At 45.3% G+C, this 6,000-nt stretch overlaps 1 protein-coding gene across 1 annotated transcript in view; it reads left to right on the top strand.

Annotated features, from left to right (window-relative positions):
* Positions 1 to 525: 525 nt before the first annotated feature.
* The window catches only part of WDR91 (WD repeat domain 91), an 86,212-nt gene continuing 80,737 nt past the window's right edge, over positions 526 to 6,000 (top strand). Inside the window, exon 1 of the mRNA XM_077469188.1 lies at positions 526 to 708. The gene's annotated coding sequence lies outside the window, so the exon portion shown is untranslated. The remainder of the gene's footprint in view (positions 709 to 6,000) is intronic.

Below are 6,000 nucleotides of genomic sequence, written 5' to 3'. Positions count from 1 at the left end.
GGGAGGGGAGTGTACAGTAGGAGGCTGGGGAAGGGCTGTGTACAGTAGAGGGAGGTCCAGCAGAACGTTTGGGTGTACAGTAAGGTGGAGGCAAAATGGGGCGATGGTTTAGTGTGGGGACACCTAGATGATTTTCCAGACCACTATCAGAAATCAGACCATGTCATGTATGAATCATTATCTGCATCCTACAAGGTCTTTATTTTTTTCTAATGATTGTTTCTGCTTTTCAGCTACACCCATCAGCTATATTCAAATTTTAGCTTTGTGTGTGGCTGCTGCAAAATGAACATGTTTTCATTTTTTCACCTTCAGCAGTAGTACATTTAGCTTCAACAATAAAAAAAAAGTTTCCCCGAAAAATTAAAATGACTGCTAATAAAAAAAAGAGAAAAACATATTCATATAACATCAATGGTAGCACTGAGCCGGGTGTTGTAAACAAACAGCACTGCACTGTTCGGCTCTAGGAAGAAAGAAACTGGGCAACACGCGCGACTCTGGCTGGCAGCCTCGCTTTAGGATGAAGATGGCGGATATGAAAAGGCTCTATTTGCTTCGCGCAACCGCTGTCTAATAGGGGATTTTCACATCCCCTCGTGACCGGCGCGTCCTCCGTGTGTCATGTGACCTCAGCCGCCCGCACTGCACACTGACAGCACCCTGGGGAGTGTGTGCGGAGAGTTGGGGGGACAGTGCACGGATCAGGTACCGGGGATGGGGGTTGTGGGGGGTACGAGGAGGAGAGGGGGATGTCAGAGGGGAAACATAGCAGCTTTGCAGGACTGGATAATGGGGTTCTATGATGACAGTGTGTCCCCCTGGTCCAGAATGCTGATTTCCTATGTAGATTAGTGGAAAGTGAAAGTGGGAAGTGTGCTGTAGTGTATGGAGATCATAAATATAAATGACTGTGCAGGTCCGTTGCTATCTATATATGTGTGTATATTATAATGTAATCTAGTAGGAATGTGATCTAGATGAGGTCTTGGCCCTTCAGTGTGTACATTCTCATGTACGCTGGTATACAGCTAGAAATCTTGATATTGAAGGTGTTTTATTTTTTTGGGGGTGGGGGGGAAGCAGTATACCAGCATACTTCTTCATGCAGCCATTGGCTCATTATTTAATTTTTATCCACAGGCAAAACTTTCTTTGTGTGTTCTTGGATAGGGTGGGCTTATTTTTTTTATTTTTTGCTGTCTGTGTCCCATTGTGCAGTGATTATGCCTCACTTCCTGTCCAGGAGACTCCACAGGAAGCGAGAGGTCATCTTTCCAAAGTGAAGGGAGAACCCCTCTTAGTTGTTGTTGGAACAAGTGTCCCCATAGGATGTCCCCCCCCTCCTGTTCTGGTGACAACTCTAGTTTGAGATTTTCCAGACACTTTCTGTCTCTGACACCAGGACATATAGAGAGGGTGAATATACTCCAACGGGGACACAGATTTGGGGGGGGGGGGGGGGGAATACCTGACAAGGTTTCTAATCCTTTTATCATCATGCTCCAGCTAACACTAAATAATAACTTTGGCTATGCGTACACTTTAAAGTTGTAGTAAACACCGATTGGTGACTTGTACCTATGGGTAAGCTTCTAGTAAAGCTTACCTATAGGAACAAGGAGTATCCCCTAAACATGCACACTTTAGTAAATTTTTCACTGTCTCTGCAGCGGGTGATGTTACTGGCTTATGCACACTTCGCTTTGAAGCGACTGCATATGGAGTATGCTGTGCCATGGTTGCGGCTCCTGTGTGGGGGAGCGATGTAATCGCTGCTCGGCCATTCAAACGGCTGGAGCCCACGATCCCAGAAGAAAGATTAGGTGAAGCTGGAAGCCCTGTCAGCGGTGACAGAGCACTGCTGGAGGTCTTTGTTTTAAAAGTAAGTCTTTCATACTATGCTAGTATGCAATGCATACTAGCACATTAGGCTGTTAACTTGCAGGGGGGCAGGGGTTAATTTTTTTTTTCTTTCCTACAGCTTTAAGGCTGGGTTCACACTGCTGCGGCTAGGAGACCCGGATGTGATTCGCACTGCAGTGCAAATCACATCCGATCTCTGTGCGATGCGAGTTCAGCCATACAGATAGTATGGCTGAATTCGCATCGCACCCGCCACAAACTCGCACAGGACCCTTTTTTTTGGTCCGCAGCAGAATCTGATCGCATGGGTGTTCACACCATGCGATCCGATTCCTGTCCGAGTTTGCAGATCGCACTGCGATATGCGAACTGATCTGGGGGTGTCATTAACGTTTCACTGACACTCCCAGCAGTTCGGATATGGCAGTGTGAACTGCCGCCAGGAGGCATGCGATGCGGGAACCCGCCACGGATTCGCGGCGTTCCCGCATCGCTTCAGTGTGAACCCAGCCTAAGGTCTGTTTAACATGAGCTTGTCTTCTGGGTAATGGGTCGTGCTGTGTTCTGGGAACTGTGTGTCCCAGAACACAGCACGTCCCATTCACAAAGCGCTGCGCGACTCGCGCATGCGCATTAGGAAACGGGCAGTGAAGCCGCAAGGCTCCACTGCCTGTTTCCCTTAGAAAGAATGGCGGCGCTGGGACCCGAGAGCCGAGGGACTGGTCGGCCTCGGGCGTCCGACATCGCGGGCGCCCTGGACAGGTAAGTCGGCTTATTAAGTCAGCAGCTGCAGTGTTTGCAGCTGCTGACTTTTTAAATTTTTTTTTTTTTTTTTTTTTTAACTGGCCCTCCTCTTTAAGATCTACATTGAGATGGACTGAAGTCCACTCTCTGCTGATGTCAGTCCAGGCAGTGCGTCATTGCAACAATAAAGTCTGGATCTGCCAGGTGCCTGGACTGACATCTGGCTCAGGCTCTCAGCGAGCTGCTGAGAGTCTGAGTCAGTCGGGGCGCCCCCTCCACAGCCCAGCATGAGCCAAGAGGGGGCAGAGTAGAGAGCTGTGACTGACAAGTCTGCAGCTCTCTGCTCACGGAGCTCTGAAAACCGAGTGATCGGCAGAGTTCGATCACTCGGCTCTCAGTGTAGAGGCGCCGGAGGACCGATGCTGCATCTACCCAGATAATTATGAATTTACTTTGCTTTTAATAGTGGCCTATTTTAAATGTTTGCGTTTTGCTATAAACAAACACAAAAATGCTTGTTTTTACACATGGAACAAAGTGCATTGCAGTGCCATTTCTCTGCATTTAATACATCCAGACAGAACATCACAATGATTGTTTGAACTATCTGTGCACAGTACAGGGAACAAATCGTTCTCATGCATTGAGGTGCATTGCCAGCATGTTTCATCTGTATGGACTGTCCCAAGGCACAAAAAATGCATGCATTGTCTGAACTGACACTGAATATAATAATAAAAAGTACCTGAATTTTTTCAAAAGTTCTATAGCAATATTATCAATTTATATATGACAAAGCCACTATAATGATTGGCAAGTGAACATAATTGCAGTTAATCTTGTACAGAAAAAAAAATCCGAGCAAGTTTTTTCCCCAAGTTATCTTCCAGGACAGCTTAACATGAGATGGGCTTCTCCCATCAGGAAACGCATAAAGGTCTCTGCATCCCTTCAGGTCCTCAGTTTTTGTATTTCCTCTGGCCAGTGACACATTCCCCATTTGTTGTTTTATTTCAGGCCAATGGGGGGGGGGGGGTGGGTACAGAGGCTGCCTGAATTCGGCCACCCTTTACAGCAAGGCAGGGCCTTTGCTGGATTCATTAAGAGCTTGGTTTGCCTTTTCTTTTATGCTTTCATTTGCAAGTTTTGCTCGGTGCATGGCTGATCCCACCCATATGGAGTGCTGCAAAGCAGTCTTGCGTCACTTCCAGGCGCCATGGCTGGGACGAAGTGGGCTTTCACCATTTTTCCTTGGTGTACACTTAGGGGGTCCATACTGGTGGGTGAGTACATACGCTGGTGCGTGCACAGAAGGTGTATTGCAGTGGAGCGTTAGTGTATGCATGGATCATGTATTTGAAGATTACCTTGTAGTTGCACAGATATTATTGAGACCATCATTTTTTTTTTTTGAATGGATTTTTATGCACTTTAGTTTCTGGATGGACTTTCATGCATTTTATTTTTGATCGATTATATAGCACTATTGCACATTATCTGTATTGTATATATGATCTAGGATTTTCATTGGCACATGGAAAGGGTAGCGCAGGTTTAATAACGTTTTACACTTTGATGGTACATGTGTTGTATACCATTTAAAGCTGCAGCAAACCAACTGTCCTTTTTTAATTTTTTTTGTGCAAATGATCGATTGTTTAGACTTTTTTCTTAAGAATGATTTTGCAAGGGGACACAACATCCAAATTATATGGGCGGCCATTCAAGGGGTAAGCTTTTGTTCGGTTCAGAATTAAGCGAAAGATCTGCTGACAAAATGAGGTTTTCCTACTCCAAATAAGCAGTCGGGAAGAAAATTTTGCAGTCTGAACAGACAGCCAAAGAAACTGAGTTTCAGGGTCAAAAGAAAGGTTGGTTCACCAAAAAAGTAAAGAAAAAAAATGGTTTACTCTTCAACCTAAGACAAATCCGGCTTTGTGAATCGTATGGATGTTAGGAAGACTAAAGGATATCCGCCCACAGTGGCTGGAGACTATGCAAAATCCTTTCATCCTAAATATTGTTAAAAATGGTTACAGGATAGAATATTTGCATCAAGAATGCAAAGAATTTTTTTGCCACCCTTCTGCCCAGAGATCAGAAGGCAGGTACACTCCTAGCTCTTTTAGAAGATATGCTTCAACATAATGTGCTCAGTCTTCTGTTGGAAGGAGAGAGAGAGATTTTTTACTCTCATTTCTTCCTAAGAAAAAAGCCTGCCGGCTTGATGATCCTGAACTTGAAAAAGGTGAAAGAGTTTGAAGTTTAAAGTTTTTGCATGGAATCACTCTACACGATAAAGGAATTCCTATCCCCAGGAGTGTTCATGGCTTCAATAGACTTGAAAGATGCATGCCTGTCACATTATGGTCAGAGGAGCATCAAAAAAATTTCTGAGATTCGGGACCTGGGGAAAAAAAGAAATTTTAAATTTAACGCCCTTCCCTTTGTCTTTCATCGGCCCCCAGAACCTTTATGAATGTACTGGCAGAAACTCTGCAAGCCCTGAGATTAAGGGAAATAAAAAACTACCTACTGCCCTTTGCGTACTCAGAAAAAATATTGTTAAACGTGGCAGATACGATATCTTTCTTGAGGAAGTTGAGCTGGTTGATCTAGAAAAGTTGCAACTAACTCCTTTCAACAAGCTATACTTGGGGTACACTATAGATTCAGCAAACACCTGTCTGTACTTAACCCAGAGAAGGTGCACAATCTCCAACAAGGCATAGCAAATCATCTAGCAGCATCAAAGTTCAGCCGTGAAACTCGTTGGACGCATGACGCCAGTTGGTCCAATGTGTTCAGTTGCACTCCATGGTCATCAAAGTTCGCTGGATGCGAGAATCCCCCTCACCTGTGAAGTGAAGTAATCCCTCAGCTAGTGGACCAACAAGCAGACTCTGGTGCATGGGCTGAAGTGGAACAACTCAGTCCAACCAAAATTACCCCAGATTCAAGTGCTTAGGGATGGTCGGCCATTTGGGAAAACCCCCTAGCCCAGGGATAATAGGATCTGGCAACGGCGAGGAACTCCTCAAATCTGATGGAGCGAATGGCAGTGTCCAAAGCCCTCTTGGCCTTTCAACAAAGGATCAAAGGGAAAGAGGTACAAGTTCTGTCAGACAACGTAACCACAGTTTAAACAGGCAAGGGGGTACCAAATCAGCAAGGTTAATGGTAGTAGCCAGAGCATTTTTTTGGCTGGGCAGAAGCAAAGTTTACCAACAGAATGCGAAACTGAGGAAATATTTGTAACTGCAAAAAGATCCCCAAAGAGCAGGCACCGATGCTGTTGCACAACCGTGGGGAGATCTCCTCTATGCCTTTCCGCCCTTTCAGCTGATCCTGCGGTTACTGCCAAAGCTACAGACGTCACAGGCCAAAATC

The sequence above is a fragment of the Lithobates pipiens genome, unplaced genomic scaffold (genome assembly GCF_037356315.1).
Source record: "Lithobates pipiens isolate NorthernLeopardFrog02 unplaced genomic scaffold, aLitPip1_a1.2 Scaffold_8, whole genome shotgun sequence".
Lineage (NCBI taxonomy): Eukaryota > Metazoa > Chordata > Amphibia > Anura > Ranidae > Lithobates > Lithobates pipiens.
This window is presented reverse-complemented; position numbering and strand designations above follow the sequence as displayed.